Genomic DNA, 22717 nt, shown 5'->3' on the forward strand with positions numbered 1-22717 from the left:
GGGGGTGGAGGGGGGAGGGGAGGCGTCAGCACGCAGAGATTCAAACCTGCTACTACTACATTTGAAAGCAGTAGTGTGTTTGGAAACCTTCGCTTGTATTATGTGTATATTGTTTAGTACTATAATTGGCCTTATTCGAACCACGTCGTTTTCCGAATCAGCTTGAATTTTGGTAACGTTGACAATTTACAGAGTAAAATATATTCCAAAGTTTTCTGCACGGTAGTAGTGGAGAAAGGGGGGAATATAGAGAAATGGTGTCTATTAATTCAAAACATTTCTGTCTTCTTCCCTGAACAGAGAATTTTTAACGTGTAAAAGAATCAAATATATTGTATGTTTGTATGTAGTTTAGATCCTTCAGCAAGCAGGAACTGGCGAAGAAGCCTCATTGGCTTATCAAAGCCGCAAGCTGACCGAAGTCAGTCTCTTAGATTCATATTACTGTATTACCGTAGCAATAGGTATGGTTAAAGCAGACAGCAGCAGTATCTCCTTCCAGATCCCCTTTAGCGGGCCCGATGGCCCCTTGGAGATACCTTACATGAAGACAAAATTTTGCGGTAAGCTTGGATTGGTTTTAGAAAACATACGGGGGTTTTGTTTGGTATTTGTCACAGTGACCCAAATATCGACACATACACAATAACGTGATATACATTCACTGCCTTGAGTCAAAGTACTATCGGTCAATGTTGCGTACCTGAGTTAAAATGTTACTCATTTCCCCTGACACCATTCGACGTTGAAACATGATGGAAATATCAGTCTTACCGATTCCTCATCACCTCTGATTTACCGATATTTCTTGTAGTGCGCGTGCGCGCTACAGTATTGGCATTACTTGCCAAGTGATCGATACCTACATGACTGGACGTTGAAACTTAAAGTTTCATATCAGTCTCTGTACATTTGCAGTTTCAGAGGCTAGCTGCGTAGCCAACTTATTCTGAGCCTGTCACGGCGCTCACAAGCGCCCTCACTTTGTAGGTAAGTACCTATGCCTTATACTCGCTGGTGTATTGTCCGCCCAAAAATTAACACCATGAACAACCGAAAAGTTATTCCTAAAATACTGCAAGCAGTCCAGGCGCACTATACAATACCGGGTATTTGCAGGCATATGCAGTTCTATAGTAGTTCTCTATGGAACTTTCACACCGTTTCTTACCAGGTGATCCCGTCTGTAAGCACTCTATATATAACTGAGGTGTAAGATTAAATTGAACTGTGTTCGAGACATGCAATGTGTTCCTTGCACAGTATTGGCCTCATTAAAAGCCATTATTGTAACACATACCCTTACCAAATGGTAATTAAATAGGGCTGTTTGTCAACCATCGACGAACTTAGGCATCTAACAGTCTTGCGTGTAATTCGCATATAGAAGATCGTGTGATCGTCAAGATTGAATATAGAAGTGAACGCAACCAGTAGGCCAACAAGTATTAAATATCTGAACCGGCTTTGTACTATTCGAAAGGAAAAAAAAAGGAAAAGGAGGCGAGATACTTTGGCCGACGCAAAAACTACAGTCAATTCTGAATTTATTTACGCAAAGACCGGAGAGGGAGGTCAAATTTCCTCTTGCATCTTGTGTTACGCATGAATTATTTCGAGTCGTTATCGCTGACTGAGGCTAATATTCCTGAACGAGGTCAGTACAGCATGTATGTAACTACCGTATCATATGCATGTGTACATATACAGCCAAAAGTTTGTATCTTTTACCGTGTATAATGGACTTATTTAGGTAAAGGCCTTCCGGAACTGACACGCAGTGCCGAGTTAGCAGACAGGGGGGCCCGTATACCATCCTCAGAGTTACCCCTAATTTAAATGGGATACAAAGCCAGCCTTCATATTGACATTATAAATATGGTAGAGATTTATATGTGTTGAACCACTACCCTTCGAAAAGCCAAGGAAAAATATCATTCCGGGTTAGAATTATCCAAGTTTAAAATGCCATGTCTCGGGGTTGTCATTTAGTATGTGACGTCATAGTGCCCACTATAGGGTATGAACCCTTTAATTTCTCTCTTTTCTGCTTCTTCTTTCTTTTCATATTTTGAAAGATAGAATAGTGTTGATATCGTCACAAATGCTACCATGCATTTGGTCTTATTAGGACCCTCTATAGTTTTAGATTGAGCATTTGCAAACGAACCCGTCATTACAGAAAATAAACATTGTAATAACCAAACGAAAACCATTTGAAAACAAACATTAAACACGAGTGTGGTGTGCTGTCGGTCATGTTTAGACTTGCTCAAAGTCGTCAGCCTTGATTGTATACAGAAATATCAAAACTTTGATATTCTCCCGACCAAATGGAGTGAGATCTTTTTTTTAGCATTGTACATGACAAGAATCTCTATGACACGGACACATGATATGATGGTTGCATTTGTGTCTCCCTGAACGTTTTACCTTGCTAGTATTGCTAGACACTCTTTTCCTGATTTCCTTGGCAATTGTAGTTTTTGATCGACAAAATTATTCACAGGTATATGGGAGTATTAGTTACATTTGTCAGTTATACTCGCCCAGTGTGTAGCAGATATATACTTCCTCACTATGGCAGTTGAAACAATGTTATCAAAGTTTAGTTCGCACCACAAAAATGACCTTAAATATTTTAGCATAATTGAGGGCAATATGCTGTTGATCTTTAACTTGATGAGGTGAAAATTCATCCAGTTTTACTGATTGAAATGAGACATAAACCCATAAACAGCCATCATTAACCTAAATTTGAAAAACAACAAGAAAGAATGATGGTATTGCTGAAAATACCCCCTGAACAGTAATATTATTACTATTTTGTTTTATTAGTTTGGGATCGAGATATCATGGGTTTGATGTTCCTGTAGGTATACATCATGCAGTATTGGGGAAGACTTGAACAAGTCTAAAAAATTACATCACGGCGCTTGCGTTCTGGGATGTATATATACATTTTATATCAGGGGCGAAAATAATTTTTGTACTTGGTGCGGGCCTGGGAGGGGAGGGGGGGGGGTAAGATGTTATGTCGTTCAGGTTGGAGTCTAATGGGGGTAAAGGTTGGTCTCTCCCGTTGAGAAATTTTCTTAGATGTAAAGTGGTGCTATATTTTACAACTTTTTTGTAATTCAATGGTGACGAATTTTGAACTGTTTATATTGAACGGCACAAACTTGTTGTACAGGCTGTTGCCTATACGCTAAGATCAGTTTTGTAACATTCTGTCTGCTGCTGATGGTGGAGGGGGAGGGGTTGGGTGATTCCCCTTGATACCCCCACTCCATATAGACTTTGGTTGCGGCACCCATGCCTCATATACATGTGATACTATATGTACGCCACACGAATAGTCACATCTCTCCGGATATAGGTGAACTCTAAAGATATATCAAACATGTCAGACATGTTGATAATTCCAATAAATGGGGATAAAAATGAGTGATTTCTATCTGGGAGTCGGAGGGGTTCACAGCGAAGAAATGGAGAAAGGGTGGGTGGAGGGGGGGGGGCGGGTGTTCCTAAATAAATATGATAATAAAGTTGCAGGCTGAGCTTGTCACCCATGATGCATCGCCGCCCACAACTATACTGAGGGATTGCCGCTATAGCCTGATATATACTTATTCATTATTGCGCTTGTTCGTTGGACCGAAGATTAATTTTCTGGCCCAATTTCTTAGTTGCAAAATAGTTTCCCTGAGTTCCTGAGGTTCTCTCTTGATATTTTCTCCTTCTTCTTTTCATAAAATTAATTCCAATCCTATAGTCAGATGAGAGTCCAACGCATGTTTCGTTTGCCTCAAGTTCGTGCCTTCGGCTCAATATCGCATTTTCAAAATGTGGCTATAATGTCCTATACAGCGTTCCAAGAGGCCCCCTATCTGAATAAAGCCGTGGATTTTAATTTATTAGTCGGTCAACATTGGTGGCGTGTAAACACAACTTAACTAAATTATATCGCCTGTGATCTAATAAAATGTAGGCTACATACATGTGGTGTCCTGCTATGTATATATGTATAGGATGCACATACGCTTATATACATATTGGAAACCTCAAAACCCGTAAAAATGTATCATGTGAGGATGGTGGCATGCAAAATGAAAATAGGCTAATGATAAACTAAAATTATACAATAAAACTGTTGAAAATCCTCAATTTTCATATTCGTTCATATTTCAAATTTTCTACTTTCACATTTGGTGTATATATGCTTTGTTTTAAAGACATGTTTTTAATGATCTTGCTATATGTCTTTCATAACATACTGTGGTGAATTTTTTCATTATAAGTAACTCTTTATGGATTTTAAATAAGTTTCTTGTCATATCTGTGTGGGAAACAATTTTTTTGTGAACTGGTGTAACGTTTCTATCATTGCAGAATATATTTGACAATTTGTTCACAAGAAATACAGTGTGACGTCATTTCATTTTTTCCACTGACAGATTCAAGGAAAGTTACTCTAGTATTGTTGCGTGAACTACACGTGAACTCCATGTATAAAGAGTATCCTCTCGTTCAAAAGAGGTGTGTTACTTCGTTGCTAATTAACCCAAGGGGTTTATGAGCAAGGAACAAGTTTAGCATCCAGTTGGGACAAGTGTTTTAGTTCCTAATGAACTATACTTTTTAGCAATATGAATATAATGTTTCTATCAGATATATGATAGGAACTGTTTGTACTGTTAGTACGAGTGCATCTAAGCTTGATCAGAAAGGACAGCATATAGTGGTATCGAACATTGGAAAATTTTCCCCAATGACTAACCCACATCTTATACATATATATATATATATATATATATATATATATATATATATATATATATATATATATATAGACACATCCGCTATAGAAGTGTGTGTCTGGGTGATCCTGTGTGTGCGTTTTTAGTTGTTTTTTCTCTGTCAATCTTCTTCAATAGTTTATACATCGGTCTATGACATAACTACAACAAAGCTAGCGATATAGTTTCTCTCCAAGGGCGTGTGATGAAAAAATTCTATTGCACCAATGTTACATGTCTGCCTCAACAGAAAAACCTTATTTTGGGAGGACGTTCACCTAAAATTTGACTCGAAATAAACGTATAAACGTCACATAACTAACATGTTCATTTTTCATGCAACTCTTCGTTGTAGGCCTAACAAATAAACAATATAAAGAGAGGAAGGAAAAAAGGGGGAGAAGTTAAATGTGGTTATATTATTTGAATTAAATTAGAGTATTCTTTTTATCTTATGACTTTTCGTTTCCAATTTCATGCATCTTAGAGGACATTCACATTCGTCTGACGCATCTCACGCATGGCCTGGGAGCTGTAATAACAACTTAACAAAAAACCCTTCTGACGAGAATAAAAAAAATCGAATCCCAGAAAGTACTTTTAACTGCCTTTTCAAATCGGAGAAATGCTTAGTTGAGTATAAAAAGCTTTAGCTCTGCGGGGATCTGATCTTCGGTAAATAGTATATATGATGCTATCCTTTATAATACGACAACAGTCTTTATATTATCTGACGGAACCGTGGCTGGTGTTCCATGGGAGGAAGGAATGTGGGGGAAGAAAGTCCCTTGTGGTGAACTATTAAAGGCGCGGAGAAGCGGTGAATTATGAAGGCGCGATGAGAGTTGTCTGCGTGGCCCGTCTCTGCGCTAAGAGACTCCCATGTTCAGAGCTGGTTGAATGAAGGAAAATAGAGTCCGTTACTCGGGTCCGAAGTATGGGAGGGGGTGGGGTGGGGGGGGGGGGGGTTGGGCGGAGGATAAAGATGATGATGTTCCAAAGAATACGGACATATAAAAGAGTTAAGCTCTAGAAAATCGCGGCTGTGACACATCGATGAAGAAAAGAAAAGTCAATGGTTTTGCAAGGCGGGGGAGACCAGGGATAACCTAGTAAGAGATGTAAACTGTAAAATATTCACGTATTAAACCACCAGACTTATGAGTCACAAGTACAACAGAAAAAAATCTTTGATTTTTAACTTCTGAGTCTTCCCAGGTTTTAAGCATATAAAATTCGCACATAGTTGGATACCTCTCATTATAACTAATGTTTGGGGGCGTTGCTGTTAAGTCATTGTATAAATGTCTTGGTGATCCTTATACTATAGAGAGGGCCGGACAGGTCCAATTTGGAGAAGGGGAGGGGCGGAGGGGGGGGGGGACCGTGTTACGCGTGCCGTTTCGTCTCTTCCAGCGAAGTACAACAGGTTTTTGTCAAGAAGACCTGAAAGGTCGCTACATATTTGTTGACGGATATTCATCATCCTGAAAACGGCGAAGGAATTTCTTGGCTTTTTATTTTAAGTTTGTTTGTATTTTCTCAGTCGTGTTAGTGTACACATAAATTGGGCCTTAATCATAGGATAACCGTATACATGAAGGGAATGTTTTGTAAGATTTATCTTTATTTCCAACGAAAATAGAATTCACTGTTTGAGAGTGTTCAAGATGATAACTCTTGTTCGAAGAAGTGAATTTCATTCTATTCTGAGGGTGACTTCCTTTTTCCAAATTCAGGTCTTAAAAAGTAGTGAGTGCAGATTTCTAGCTTTCAGACTTAAAGTTACGAATAGCTGCACCGTCCGGCAGAGAAAAAAATCTGAATTTATTCCTCAATTATGCAGCTGAATCATACCTTTTGTAATAAAGAATGCTGTGTATATACCAGTTAATGTATCTTTGAATACAGTATCAAAAATAATCTTCTTGTATTTACAAATTTGCGAAATAATTCATTTCTTTTCTATTCTCTCTACTTTTTTGCCACCTTTTCTTCACTCAACTCGGAAACTATCTTATATCCCTTTCAATAAGATTGAAACGGAAACTAGTGTAGCCTGAAATATCTATGACGAATCATAGGTGTCTTTTGAAGGGCTTCTTGGTTTTATTACCCATTCAACTTAAAGGCGCCACTAATAAGAGCTGTGATTATTAATCTCTGAATGGGATTTTAAAGTTAAATAATCACCAATAAAGAACGGAAGGTGGGGTGTTTTCTTTTGTGGTTTGAATGAAATACTATTCTTTAAAGAACAAGCGTATACCCCCAACCGTCATCATTGCCCTTGTGTGAGAGGGATACATGTGGATAAACAACTTGCCTTAACAGCCAAGTAAGTTGCAAAGCTGGTTCATGAAACATAGTATAATCGACTTGAACAAGTTTAACATGACGTCATCGAGCCAAGTTTTTTCGAATGGTGTACTTCATTCATTACGTATTGATTTCCCGTAAATAGAGACGGGGGAGGGTTTGGGGAGGAGTGTTGGGGGGGAGAGGAAATCACCAACGGAAAATTTATCTTGTGTTTACAGAGCCGGTTATTATGAAAATGTAGAAATAAATAAGAATAAAAAACAACACAGAAAACACTGCAGCGGATAAACAGAAGCACTATAATTCCTTCAATATCTAATGCACTAAAAACATTTTATCTGAGACCACAAAAGGGTGAAGTTTTCTGAATGACTTAATTTTCGGCTTTCTAGAAGCTGAACTTGGCAATTCCAGCCACTTTGTTAAATTCGCTTACGGCAAGTAAAATGGAAATTAAGTTTAAACAAAACCACAAAGCGAGAAAAATTTGTTGAGTTTTATTCTGGATTTCATTGTAAGAGAATCAAACCTATCACCATCATCTTCACCTTTAATGACACAGATGCTTGATATGAATAATTCCGACAGAATTATCATTATGAAAACTGTAAAAAGTTTTTACCGCAAATGTTAAGTCATGATGGGTTGCCATATAGTTTACATTGAATGTTTTCGCCAATTATGGATCATTCTAGTTTGAGTTTCATCATTTTCAAGCGTTTGAACACCGTCGGGAAAACAAAGAACCAGTAACTTATACATTATAAGGTACCTTTAATATTTGAAAGAAATGATCTCAAGCTATTTCAGCTCGAGTTCATGATCAGATTGTTTGAATCATTGTCCTATAGTTGAACTTTTCTTTTCCTTTCTCTTTGAAATACAAATATTCCATTGCAAGATAATGTTTTCATGTCATTTTGGTCTCTATTCTTTCATTCTCAAATGACTTTGCCACAAAAGTATAATCATATACACACACTCAATAGGTCACAGTTAGTGTTCTGTCCAAATCCAGAATGTACAAACCCTCAACAGAGAACGATAAGGAATAGAATTCCCATTGGTTTGAGTACCAGTATACATGGCTCCGTCTAATAAGCGCAAGTGCAGGTACTTACAAGTTTGCATTATAGTGTATATTATAGATGTATAGAATACCTCGATTGTGAGTACAAATCGAGTACAGGCAGACAAAACTGAGAGAAAACGAGTACAAGTATACGGAATCAAATACTATCGTCTGATTGATAGTCCCTTTAAGTATTACTACGTATCAAAACTCATCAAAGGAATCCTGTCTGTAACATCGAACTTCCCAATATATCGGCATGTACTATATATACATACGTATTATACTAAGCACGTGACATTGTACCTCCTGGGTGTTTCAAACAATACTACTTCTCCATACGAATCGAACACACACAAAAACAGAGATGTGCAAAGAATTGCGAATGACAATAAGGTCGAGAGAAAAGATTTTCGATTTTTTTTTTTTTTTACTGGCTAAGCCCTCCCTCGTGAGTTTTGTACAGTAGCTGCATGGTTGATTGTGAATGTAGCCCGCCATACAAGATGATGACTTGCACTGAACGAACAAAGCTTATATATATACAACGGTGTACGGTTTCGGCTTAGTATTCCTCAAGTGTGAACTGGTAGATAAACAACTTACAACAAGAGACGGTAATCTTAACAAGCTTTTATGGGAAACTTTAATAGAGGGTGTTAAACGGTTGCCTTTATTATCGCATTTTATTCTTCTTCATTTTCTTCTCTTTTCACCAGAATAAGGGAGGCAGAAGTTCCATGAATAAATCGTCACTGTTTGAACTGGTCTCTTCCTCCTCTTCAATTGTATAACAAGGAGTTGTTTTTTTTTTTTGGTCATTTCTTTCATTCTTTCGTTCTGGAAAATCACCAACGGAAATTGTTTTATCTTGTGTTTACGGAGCCGGATATTATGACCTGAAAAGGATTTACCGTCTGTTTTCAAACGTTTTCTGGAATTATATGGGACATTTACGTCGTAAAATCCACAAGTGAACCATCAGTGAATGCATGGTATGTATACTCTATCTCTATTTATTTTGTACATCTTTGCAACAACAATAATATTAAAGAACAATAATGATAATAAAGTTTAAAAGAGAGAGGCCTTTTAATGGCTTAGAACGGGTCATTTTAAGATATAGGGATCATTTGATTAATTAGGGCGATACAGATCAGTTGATATACACTATAAGGCACACAACTCATAGCGATAAACGGTTATTGGTTTCGAATTCCCTTTATAGCCTTTCCTTCTTCTCCTTCTTCCTCTACTTTTTGTATTCTTTTTTCTTTCAAACTTAATTTTTAATTGCCTCTATAGTTCGTAATCTCGTAGTGATTTTACTAATCAAAAATAATGATGATAAAAAAAATTGTATTTTTGTGGGGTTTGTTATATTACGAGATCCATCATGACGAAGGAAAGGCCTATTTGTTTATCTGAAGATTCGCGTTTTTTTTTATTACAAAATGTAGAGATATGTAGGCTGTAAAATGATAAATTGTCATCCAACTTGATAGTAAATCATATATGTCAAATGGCTACTGTATAATATGGCCTACCGCGTATAGCTATTGACTGAGTCACATTGTGACTGAGTCACATTGTGATGGCAGTTCTCTTTATATACTTTATCAAATATTTTGGAAGTCGACTGTCGGTGACGTAATGTTTCTTTCCGAGTCATCGCGAACACAAATGGTACCCTTCCTTTAAATGAGCCGTAACTTGACCCAACCATCATTATAACACTACCCCAGCCACAAATATATATACTGATAAATAAATATGTAAATATACTGATAATGAACGGTTTCCCTATAAACAGCTAAGAAAACTGGGACTCAGTTCGGAAAATATCAAAACAGACCCCCTTTATTTAGAACCCAGTTATTGTTGTGATGGTCTGAACAAGGTTGTAATTTGAATTTATTAGAGCAACCGCACGAGACCCATAACCACATTTGTTCTCCTACATAAAGGTTGGACAAAGCAATAGATAACAAAGCAAATCTTCTCGAAATTGTAACTAAATGTTAAACCTTCCGTCTGAACACCCCCCCCCCTCCACCCCGCACCATGCATTCAGTCCCGTTCACCGATCGAAAAGGCCGGTGACATCACCGAACATTGCATTGCGTAACTTACTTTAGTGAATCTATAGGGATAAATGGAATATAGTTATGGAACGCCAACGTGCATCGGCTGCTTTTAACTTCTCTATACTTGATCGATCGCTTGTAGAACTAAGTACACGCTGTTAAATATCAATTATTAGTTGATGACAACAGATGTCACCGCTGTTTGTGTACTGACTTTGTGACGTCATCCTTCCTCCGGCGATGTGTCTAAGAGAAAAAACATTCAAGCGTCACCGTGTGTGACTCACATTACATTACAACTTTTTTTGGAGGGGCAATACTACGCATACTCAAATTGGGAACACAACACAGCCTAAGTTAACATATTACTTCACATGTTAAGTGTTTACGATTGATCAGATGCAGCTGGTGCCGAGACACGTCAAGGGAAGAAAAGAGAAAGTGAGAAAAGCAAAAAAAAAAAGGAACTTATATTCCGTAACCTCACCCATATATTTTCCAAAATATTATTCCCTTCATCTGTATACATTATGATTGACTATTGATATGTGTATATACATAAATCCCCTGTATTTATTATGAGTACCGTGTCCCATGCCTTGATCCCAAGAGGCAACTTTATACAGAATATGAACGTTGAGAAGATAACCTCACTTGTCAGAGGGGATCTGTATATATTTAGTGTTATATCCTATACAATGTGCTTGTGAACTTATCATTGTTTTAACCAAAAAAAAAAGGGGGACAAATTGCCCCCGCGGTTGACGTGGTTTTCATCATTATTCAATTTTCCTGAGAATATTTTTGCGACAAGAATGTTTCTGTTTGCTGCTTATTTTAACGTTGTCATCTGGCTTTCGCGATTATCTTCTCTCTCTCCACCAATCCGGGGTCAGGAAGAATTGTCATCTTATGTGTGACAAAGTGACAGTTTCAAAACAGAAACCAAACGTTACCAAGAATGAAGGTCACAAAGGATCGGAAAATTGTGCTAAACTTTTACCATGATGATATCACGGATTACCCACTGTGTTCTGCTTCATGAAAAGAGTTACGAAGGGTTTTTATATTCAAAAAAAGTAAAAGTTAAAAAAGAAGTCATAACATACTTATTTAGTTTAAAAAACCCATTAGGATGACATTTTAAACTATATCAGCTATATAGGCGGTATAAGATATAATTATTCAGTCTTCCAAGTGACACGGTACCTGCCACCGGAATATATCTCTTTAAGTGGGATTCAATTCGAAGATGAATGAACTATATACTGTAGCTGTTCTCACCAAACGGTCGCCGGGGAACTAATCGATAACACATGATTGTGTAAAGGTAATATACAACGGCTTTGAGTGGTCCATTATCCTACTCAAGTAAAGAACACTTATTGTATACGGTATAGGCTTTATGTATACATAGTGTTAGTTAGATCACATGTATGTCTGTCTCTCCTGTAACTTTATAATTCAATATATAAATAGCAACGGCTGTTAGCCTATAGTGCTCACAATCGACTCTGCGTATATAAGGCCAAATATACGTAATGAATGCACAGCATAGTTAATAACTTCATAATGCGTAGCCGACTTTATGGCGACAATTTCAGAGCTAAAAAAACAACAACATGCTTAGACTGTAATTAAACACAAAACATTGGACATGCATGGTCAAGAACACAAAGCACGAGGCCCAATCTACGTATTTCTATGCACTCAAAATGTATTTATTGCCTTATGTGTATGTGCAGTGTTAGGATAGGCCTATATGTGGCACTTTTGGCATGCCATAACTATGCTAACATGTTATACCACATACATGTATACCATGTGCGATTTAGTGACTGCGATAAGCTAAAAGGGGCGCCACCCTAGTTTGTATACATATTGTATGTTTGTATATTAGATCCTCCTGCAAGCAGGAACTCGCGAAGAAGCCTCATTGGCTTATCAAAGCCGAAAGCTGACCGAAGTCAGTCTCTTACCAGGGAGTTGTTATTCCATAACAACTCCCTGCTCTTACATCCATATTTAACGTCCATCATTATGAATTGTTAATTGTCAACAACTCTGGAACTGGACGACATACATTAATCTGGGACTCGAACCGGGGACATTATGATTGAAAGGCACCGGCGTTAACCACTGAGCAAACACTCCAGGTTGCTCAAATTTTGATCAGATCCTTTAATTAACAAATCCCATCTGCTTTCCCATTCGTCTGACCAGTTGTAATTCGTCAGATTAAAGTGAATTCTACCTTTGAACTTTGTAAAAGTTTTCACTGGTTTATATAAGCCACCCGGTTTCCCTGAATCACTGCAATGTTGACCATTCAAAGGATCTTCAAAGTTCCCGTATGATTGCCATGCAGACTTCTATAGCAACGAGAGACACAAAAAGGTGAAGTACCTAACTATAAGCCGCATTCGGTTCTATGTTTATTTCGTGGCTATAATAATAAGGGGTTAATCAACGGTCTAGCGTGCGTTACTCACAGGATTAATGCACGATCGGGGGATAATGCAAGCGATGCACGAGGGCGGAGCCGGAGTGCATCCAGCGATAGCATTAACACCCGGAGTGCATTAATCATGTGAGTAACGCACGCTAGACCGTTGATTAACCCCGTTCATTCATACACTACCATTTGTGTGGGGGAAAAATCATAAAACAAAACATTTTTGGTTACATATAACCAAAGATTTATTAAAGTGATGCCCCGTAATTTTACCGTGCGTTACTCACAGGATTAACCACGGTCAGCTGACCTGAATGGACCAATAGGATTTAGGAATCTTTACTAAGTATGAATGAACTACAGTTTAAAGCATTTTTGTTTTGTTTATGAAAACAGCCGTACCAACATTTGATCGAACTATGCTAATTTGACACCCTCCAGCTTATACCGAAAAGATACAAAAAAGACCCCCCCCCCAAAAAAAAAGAACCAAAAAAAAAAAAAAGAAGAAATTAGAGCAACGTATTGGTTTTATTCAAAGATCGTTAACTAATAACCGAGCCAACAATTACTGTAACAATTCCATTTGAGTTTTCGCTATAGTGTCACTGTTTGAAGTATTACATTTATTTACATATACAAGTCCCGAAGGAATACTGGTTTATAAAATAAGACATAAAATATTTCTTAATGACTTCGAATTTAAGCAATTATCATAACCTGGATATTTAACTCGGTAAAAATGGTTACCACCTGAGCATCAAAATGCTGAGTTCAATGAACCACCCGTCTGGAAAGTTCACCGTAAAGTGTTTAGTATATTAGCAAGTGAAAAGTTTCCCGACTAAGTAAAAGAGATACCGGTAGCCTGTATTAAATGTTATCAGTATTTGGCCACAACCAAGTCAGAATTAGGATAAATAATATTGATTTTCGATGTTCAGAATTTGGTGAATAGCAGAAAATGCAGCTACACAGTCAAGTGGCCGCAATGAATTATCATGAACAAGTCAATCGTCTGATCTGGACATCGTGAAAGGGTGTAACGCGTTGCTATGGTGATGTTGCCAATTTAGATGGTCTCAGATTTTTTTATTACACTGTACGACCAAAATTTTTCAGTGAGCTACAAAATGGCCGGCACGTTAGTAGCCCTATATGTCAAACATTTACTGACTCAATGTTGCCAGAAATGGTTTTAGGGTAGTTGTACTTTGATAAAATTTAAAACGTGAATGACTGCAACCAGAGTCAAATGACAGGCGTGCAAAACCGATACGTTATACATATACTCAATTTGGTGACAATGAACCTGTAACAACCACCTTTACCGTATAAGCACCTTTTGTGTCATCAGTTTTTTGCTCCTATAGGGTCCTTGATGGGGACTTGAGTGTCTCTCCTGATCCTTTTTTTGCTACTAAACTAAACAAACTAAACCGTAACTTTCACGTACAAACATTTTCGCAGTATACTCGTCCAGACTTTGAATTGACGGTATCGTATTAAATATGACCGAGAAGAGTGGAGATGGGTGGGGGGAGGGGGGGGGATTTCTAACTTTGTTTAGTCCAAACCAAAACGATTTTTTTATACCTTAGGGCAAAACAGTGGAACACTCTATCGATAAGTATCAGAGAAGCTCCTTATTTACATTGTTTTAATCGTTTACTACAGCCTTACATTTAATGTATATTTATCTACCTTTAACATTATAAGACTCTATATATTTGTTTTTATTAATTCATTTCATGTCCTATGCTCCTATTTCACTATCCATCAGGGTTTTGTTTGTCTATATTGTTTTCTTTTCTTTTTTATGTTTCCTATTTTACTGTTGTTTCATTCTTCCGCTTCTCTTATTGTCTGTATTTCTACCTGCTCTGTGTTATACTCTTTCATTTTCTTCTTTTATTTGAAGTTTATTTCTAACTGGCTCAATTTTTACTACAATTATTTTGATTTGTCTTTGTAACTGAGGGCCACGGGGAAGATAAGCTCTGACTTACCGCGTCACCCTCAATCAAATAAAAATCATAATAAAACGCTTTACCAGAGACACAAAGGTTCTTGCACAAGGCTGGGCATATTGTGATACGTAAAAAACGTTACCAGCTCTTTTGATCATGTCAGAAGAAGTAATAATAGGGGGGTCTTTGTGCTACTGTAAAAAAGACCAATGAGGGTATAAAATTGAGCCAAATGTGCCCAATTGAACTCTCCAATCAACCAACTATATACCCTCTGTTGTCAGTTAAAAGAAATTAAGCTAACCGGTATTGGAATAAGTATTGTCCAACTGTCAACCAAAGTAGACCAACTTTATCAGCAGAACAAGCCATGAATAGCAAGATTAAGTGGTAAGGAATGTTTCGTTATTTTGTGAAGAATACATTCAGGTATTGTGTGTGGCTTTACCATAAGTTCTTTATACCAAAAATGGCCGCTATTTTTTTTACAAGATAAGAGCATTTAATATGTTACAGACAGGGCGGGGTTTGGCTTGTGGGGGGGGGGGTCCGTGGCTAGAATAGTTTGGGGCCCTTTCACGGTTAGGCCCACTATCTAAGCAGAGCGCCACCATAGGTTGGCGCGTAGCGTGCACGAAAATTTTGGCATGTTGACCATCGACGGACGGACGGAAAGGCATCTTATGCCTCCATTTTTTTGGACACCCAAATATGGGGGCCCCTAAATGTGGGGGCCCGGGGCCTGGGCCCGGTGGGCCCGCCGTAAATCCGACACTGGTTACAGATCAAACCGAAGTTATACAAGGAATTAGAATAAGACTACAACGTCCTCCTCGTGGCTTTCGAAATAGTAAATAAAAACTGAACTGCTCCATATGTTGGGTTTCTATACACGTTACATGCACATATAGACTATGGTTGGTATATGGAAAGCGGAATATATTATGATGCTGGGCACATGATGATAATCATGTGAGAAACATTTGACGATTTACAATGATTTGACCTTCCCCGTGCGTTCTTTTAAGTCATTTATAGAAAAAAGGTTGGAGGATGTGTCAGTTACTGTAAATTTATTGAATTTCAAATTTTAACTGTGTTTTTTACATTTTTATTTGATTTTTCTGTGTTGTTTTCTTCTTTCTTGCAAAATTTTGCCCATAATTTCTTAGTCGCGCTCAGTATCCATTATTTTCTCAACGTCATTTATGTTTATGGTCAGCTGTTTACATTCGCCTCATGTCCGTCGCGTGTCTGTATCTTAAAAACGGCAGTTTCATAGTTTCAGACTACGAACCAAGAAGATGTAATGAAAGTATAAGGTACTTCGTTAAATGGGTTAAGTGGTGAAGTTTGTAGGGGATCTCGGAGGTTAACTCGTAAGCCGGAAAGAAGCACTGCTGTATGCTTGCTTCCTTTCCTTATATACAGATATACTAAAAAAATTAGGAGAATTCAATATTATGCATTTTTAGTTATTAAAGCTCAACGATAGATCTGAGTGTATCCATTGTAGACTTATTGTTTGGAATAAATGACCAATCAAATTTAGATTGAAAAGTTTTGATATAGATTTAAGGGGAAAACGTTCGCTGCAGGAATTCCAAATCCGAAGTATTGCATCTCATGCAACTATAGCATCATGGCAGCTGATGCACTGAAATGAACTACTGTAAAAACTTGAATGTTATGTGGAAAAAGATATATAACAGAACAAAAATATGACTGAAAATTTGATTTGGGGATTTCAATTTTTTCTTTGAAAAAAGATGATGCGATTGAGTGTCATGTAATCAATATGGGGTGTTCATCAATTTTCCGTATATGTAGCGTAACACACTATACAGTATAGCTAGCAAACATTTGTACTGTTCTGGAATAACACATAAAGAATTACAAAAAAATAATATACGTTGGTTTATTAATAGTAATAGGCCTACGTTTTACCCTTACTGTATATTACGAGATACAGTTTGATCGCTATGGATCTAATTTAATCAAACCATATCCTAATCTTTCGTCGGTCAGGTCAAAGCGGAAAGTATCGAGTGTCAACAGCTTATAGCAGCTCAAAGCCATCTGGCCAATGAGAACAACTCGTTAAAGGACTGTTCCGGTGGCAGACTATGTGACATGTTATATTCAATAGCAAATACGTATATATATAAATATATATGTATATATATATATATATATATATATATCATGGTTTAAAATGTCAGGAAGTTGTCGTTTTGTAAAGTCTGTGTGATGTCATAGTGCCTACTGAACGTGAAATAATTAACTTTTCCATTTTTTTAATATAATATTTTCAACGTGAAACACTAACAGTGCTCTACATGAAAGCAGTGTCAATATTAGGCTATTCATATTGGATCGTTTTCACCATTAGGTCAGTTTAATCGAAACCATAACATCTTAAGATCTTAAGATCTTTACTGGAAGGTGGGGTGTTGGGGGGGGGTGGTATTTTCATCACAAAACATTTCAATCACATAGGAGAGGGTTGATTATTGAGGTATATTGTTTCCTTTAATATTCGAGGTGGGTGAAGGGCTCGTGATTGTGAGGAATGGTGGAGAGAGAGAGGAGGGAGGGAGGACGGACGGGAGGGCGATGTTTGCCAAACTAGTGTAGCCACACTGTATACTGTACAGTACTGCAGAACACAAAACTGTCTTCTTGCTTTCCTAGACATGAAACATTGATTTAATGTCAGTACAAGGCACGCGTTTTGGGATTTGAGAAGAGGGAGAGAGAGCTTAACTCTTGGATTACCTGATGACGATGTGAGCGGTCACATGTGTTCTCAAATTGCGTCGTCGACACGGTTTCATGCCATCTATATTTATTAAGTTATTAATAGAATCGTGTCAATAATGTCATTGTACATGACGGAGAGGAAACCTCGAGGGAGTTATGGAATTGAACGGGGGACAATATATATATATATGTATTTATATATATATATATATATTTATATATATATATATATATATATATATATATATATATATATATATATATATATATATATATATATATATATATATATATATATATATATATATATATATATATATATATATATATATATATATATATATATATATATATATATATATATATATATATATATATATATATATATATATATATATATACTCAGGGCATATCGGAAATATACTATAGATATCAGTGTATGAAGTACTCGTTCTTGAACTTAGGATCTTGTACTCGGGAATCTTTTTCTACTCGTTCTTTCGCACTTGGGCTATATAATGTTGGCTAAGTCTGTTTCAATGGCATGTTAGCTGAGTGATCTTCGTAAATTGCTTTGCCAGCGGTTCACGCAGAAGTTGGACAGGAGCAGGGAAGGAAATTGGAATGGGTTAGCAGTTGGGAGGGAGGGACTGGGATGAGAGGGAGGGAACGGGGAAAGAGGAGGGAGGGGAAGAAGATGGGTGTACGCACGAGAGATGTAAGTTTCCACCATCCACAAATAAAGACAAATGATGCGAAACTTTTTTTTTCGTAGTACTACGTTTCTTGATCTTCTTTTCTTCTTTAACTGAATTTGCTTGCCTCTGTTCCTCTACCAAAGGGAGAAACGAAAGAACGAAAGGAATAAATATATTAAAGAATAACCCCTCCCCCCCCCGCCCCCATGAAAAACGAAAGGAATTGAATGGTTTTAACATAGTTATTGTATAACATAACAACAGCTGGTTTGCGTTTCATCCATAAATTTACATACATCTGGTTTTCATATTGTGTAACAAATGCAGTGCTCGATAACGGACGCTCTGAACCCATTGCTTCTCTCACCAAACCCAAAGATGCAGTCATATGGTTGTTAACCTCATTTCTTAAATGATGATTTGACGCAGAATTTTGTTTGTCTTGGTAGGTCACAGTTCAATACATAGCAAGCAAATAATTTGAGTGCTGTAGTAATGTTGTCTGTAGCTATTCCGGTCTTCAAGATAATTTAGCTTTAAATATATATATGTAACAAACAATTATAAATGTAAATTTATATCTCTGAAATGTTTCATTTTAAGGCTATAGTTGATGGAGACGTATATTCCATCGAGTTTTGTAATAACTCGGTCAGAAATTATGTTCTGTTACTATTACACAAAAACAGTCCTTTGAAAAATATGTAATTCATTATTCTGTTGCCATGGAAATCATATTTGTCCTTCCTCTTTTCTTTTGTTTTTCTCCTGAAGAGCTGAACTATATATGGCCTTTATGTCAGACAACATTTAAAAGTAATTCTGCACTTTACTTATCATTATTTAATGCATTGTTTTAACTTTCGCCTCTGATAAATTTGCAAAGCAAAAAGGCCTTGACTTTTAGGTACCGTACAACTGGACGGAACATGCCGTCAGAAAATAGGCATATTAACCATTTCTCAAGGTTTAATTTTCAGCACATCTGTTGTGACGGTAATTTAACGAAATAAATTACCTCCAACCTATATATATTATGCTGTAATTGACACACATTTGACAGACTTCACTTCAACACCATTGAGAATGAATAGCAGATCTAATGCTTTAGGGGGAATCCCTACATTATCGTTTACGTCATGGCAGTTATCTGTCAGCGTTGACTATGGCTGCTAACTTCAACATTGTTGGTAATTGTTCAATCAGACGCTACTTAAAGCACTACCACGTTCAATATCCGTTATAGAGTTGTATGTTGCGTTCCGGTTGTCGGTATATCATATAAGTTTATAGCTGTAGCCCCCCCCCCAGGCCCGGGTTCGAATCCCGGTGAAGGCTGAAAGTGTTTTCACTGCTCTGGATATATATATATATATATACATATATATATATATATATATATATATATAAGCTTCACAGTTAAGCTAACATTGAGGAAACAAATTTCGTTCTTGTTGACTAATGTCATTGTGTTTCACCATTCATGTCAAGTTTAGATACATAACCAATTTGGTAATAGTGTTATGTATATACCAATAACATTGTCAAGGATCTCTACATAGCCTACGACGATTAAAAAAAAATCACAAATTTTGCTAAGTCTATATACGCCTCTCAACTGCCACTGTAAAAACAAATACTCAAATCTCCTTGTTTGCTCAGACTTAAGTGGATCTAAACAATTGAAAGATATAGACCCGAATTTTCATCACTAATTCGACTTATATTAGCTGAGATAGCACCGAACTAGATCACATATGCAGGCCATCCATTCTATATAGACAGTAGAATTAGAATCGCGTCGTTATGTAAATAAGCAAGAAATATGTAGGACGGTCGCGATTATCAAACCAAGCTATCGGGAGGAGAGTGTGCATGTGGTAGGGAGGAGGGTTGGGGAGGGGATGAAGGGGGAGGAAGGGGAGGGGAGGAAGGGGAGGAAGGGTGAGGGAGTGTACTGTTAAAAATGCTCCAATTAACCGAGGGGGTAATTATATTATTTTGGTGGCTATCATTATATCTGTAAACAAAATAAAATGTTAAAATAATACTTGTTGTAAAGTCATTCCCGTCAAACTAAATGTTGGTAATTTTCTTTTAGTTTGAAGTTAAGTTAAAGAATCTCTGTATCATCGAGTTCCAAGAAACACTCATTTACACGTGTTTGTATGTAACAATATGTGAATTACACTTGCCCTTTTTGCGCCCCTCTCACCCTCCCCCCCCCCCCCCGTCGGCCCCGTCCCTACCTCTTTCGAACGAAAAAATAGCATATAAGGTGATTTCAAAAGTAGGACCATAACCTGAATCGTTTGTGGTGAGGCCAATACAAGTGCCAACTGTATAATTAATTAATGCGCTTTGTCGAAACAATGACGTCGTTTATAAATAGTTCTTTTAAAGTAGGTCTACCATGAAGAAACGCTGTCCTCTTTATAATAATCAATTATATCGGCAGCGCATGTAAAACCGTAAAAGGTCATTGTCAACTTCAGGAAACTTGACCGACATTTTCATTTAAAGCAGTGTATTGTATGGTAAGATTCTCGCGGAATAAAGCAAACTGTTTACTCATTTTCATATGATACGGTAGCTTTAGGGCAAAATGAAGAGTGCAAAAAAGGGGCTCCCGGTGACATAGTTGTCCCCGGGGTCCCGACCTGGCCCTCCGTCCTTCTGTTGTTGTCAAGCGATGAATGTAAGTCAGCTAAATATTAGCTGAGAATTAAATTTCGATCAACGTCAAGTTTGCGGCAGACAGTTCAGTGGACTATATGATTATAAAGTCAACTTAGCGAACACTGATTAAACACACAATTTGAAATATATGTCCGTATATAAACTTTCCTGTAAAAAAACTCGAACTCGAGAACGAAGTAAAATGTGTTTGGCATATCTACTTCCCGACCTAAAAAGTTTTGAGAATTTGTTAGTTCTGAAGCAAAGATACAAAAATAAACAAACATACACCAACGAATTACGCAATAGACATTCAAGCCTATTTTGCATACAAGAAGTGGGGCTGAGAAGTTGTTGCTTCCGTCAACGGAACAAATGACTTGGTATACTCAGTTTTGTTTCATTAATGGATATGGACCGACGTACGACTCTACTTCCATGGAACACACACTTTCACAAAGTGCATGGTACAATTTCTGTGCTGGCATTTCTCGTTTACGTTAGACATTCAACCAACAACCGAGTTCTTTGCAAATATCGTCTTCGTATATAGACCGACACCAGTATATGGAATGGCTTCGAAAATTGTCTGCAGTGGAACACATTTTCAGATGTAGGTAAATAAGAAAACAAGAGACGTACGTGAAATTACTACCATTTGAAAACACCTACTAGGACTTGTAAGTACAAAAGAAGGGGGTGGGGGGGGGGAGGGAGAGAGAGAAAACAGCAGCATCGTTGAGATATTGGTAGGACAATAGAGAAAGAAATAAATTAAAGAAAAAAAGAAAACAAACACACACACCTATATACGCACACAAATGTGAGAATATAAGCTGTCTTGTGTTTAGCATCGCCACTTGGGCAGTTCATACATGTCCGACCTGAATTTAGAACAACTTGCAGTATTTTTAACCTCTCAATTTGAAACCTCAGATCTTTGCTGTCAATTTTGATCAAATCGTAAGTAAAAATCAATAAGCATTTTCTCATTTGTATGCACGATTTATTGTTTATTCCCACCAAATCCAGGGACAGATAGGCCCCAGTTATAAGTTCATCTAAGGTCAGGGAATCGGTCTGGTGATGTGTTCGCCATCGGAGGTTTCACCCCCGAAGCAAAATAAATGGGTGCCCCCAGAGGTTATTTTTGCTGTTAAAATCAATGGCTTATCATGAATGCAAAGAAGGTTTTCCCTTCTTCTCTTTTTACTATGAATGGCCACAAATAAAAATATAAAAAGAGGAAGCGAGACAGATAAATACGAGAAGGAGGCCCAGAAAGAAAGCTTGTTGACATAGTTTTACCGGTTGATTGGATACGGTGTAACTTAATATATACCCTTGACACGGTTATTCTCATGTACAAACGTATAATAATAATGATCATAATAATGAGGTGCTTGAGTATGGCGCAGAAATACAACAACAGAAATGGCCTCAGGCTGGTCGCTTTACACAAGAATACAACCTACAAACATGAAGAAAATTACTGAACCATGCATGGTTTAAAAGGGGAAAGGGGAATGTGGTGCTACATAATATTCACAACGTCATATACATGTATAGGTCTATGTGTGCCATAATATAAGCTCTATTACCCGTGACTAACTTGGATCAGGGAGTTGTAATGGAACTCCCTGCTTGGATACAGTGATATAGCTGACGTCACGTTCTGTACTGTTCAAACCATATTTGAAATGTCTATCCTTAACGATTAAAAAATCGTTTCTCTGTCAAACGCAACATTAGCGTTCTCATACTTTGACAACATGTTTGGAAAATTATTTATCATTTTTAAGGTAACTTCTTTGGGCCACCAGAGAATCCTTTTCATAAATAGCTGTTTCCGTGTATACAAGATACATAGTG

The 22717-nt window shown here is 37.3% G+C and overlaps 1 protein-coding gene across 6 annotated transcripts in view; it reads left to right on the plus strand.

Annotated features, from left to right (window-relative positions):
• The window catches only part of LOC139967437 (D(1) dopamine receptor-like), a 124656-nt gene that overhangs the window by 57100 nt on the left and 44839 nt on the right, over window positions 1–22717 (plus strand). For 3 of the 6 annotated variants that reach the window (XM_071971224.1, XM_071971220.1, XM_071971222.1), the window contains exon 2: window positions 8913–9188. The exons of 1 other annotated variant lie outside the window; for it this stretch is intronic. The gene's annotated coding sequence lies outside the window, so the exon portion shown is untranslated. Of the gene's footprint in view, window positions 1–1220; window positions 1658–8669; window positions 8811–8912; window positions 9189–22717 lie in introns of those variants that run through there. 2 more of the 6 variants (XM_071971223.1, XM_071971221.1) reach the window with 2 other exon arrangements.

Source organism: Apostichopus japonicus, chromosome 5, assembly GCF_037975245.1.
Source record: "Apostichopus japonicus isolate 1M-3 chromosome 5, ASM3797524v1, whole genome shotgun sequence".
Lineage (NCBI taxonomy): Eukaryota > Metazoa > Echinodermata > Holothuroidea > Aspidochirotida > Stichopodidae > Apostichopus > Apostichopus japonicus.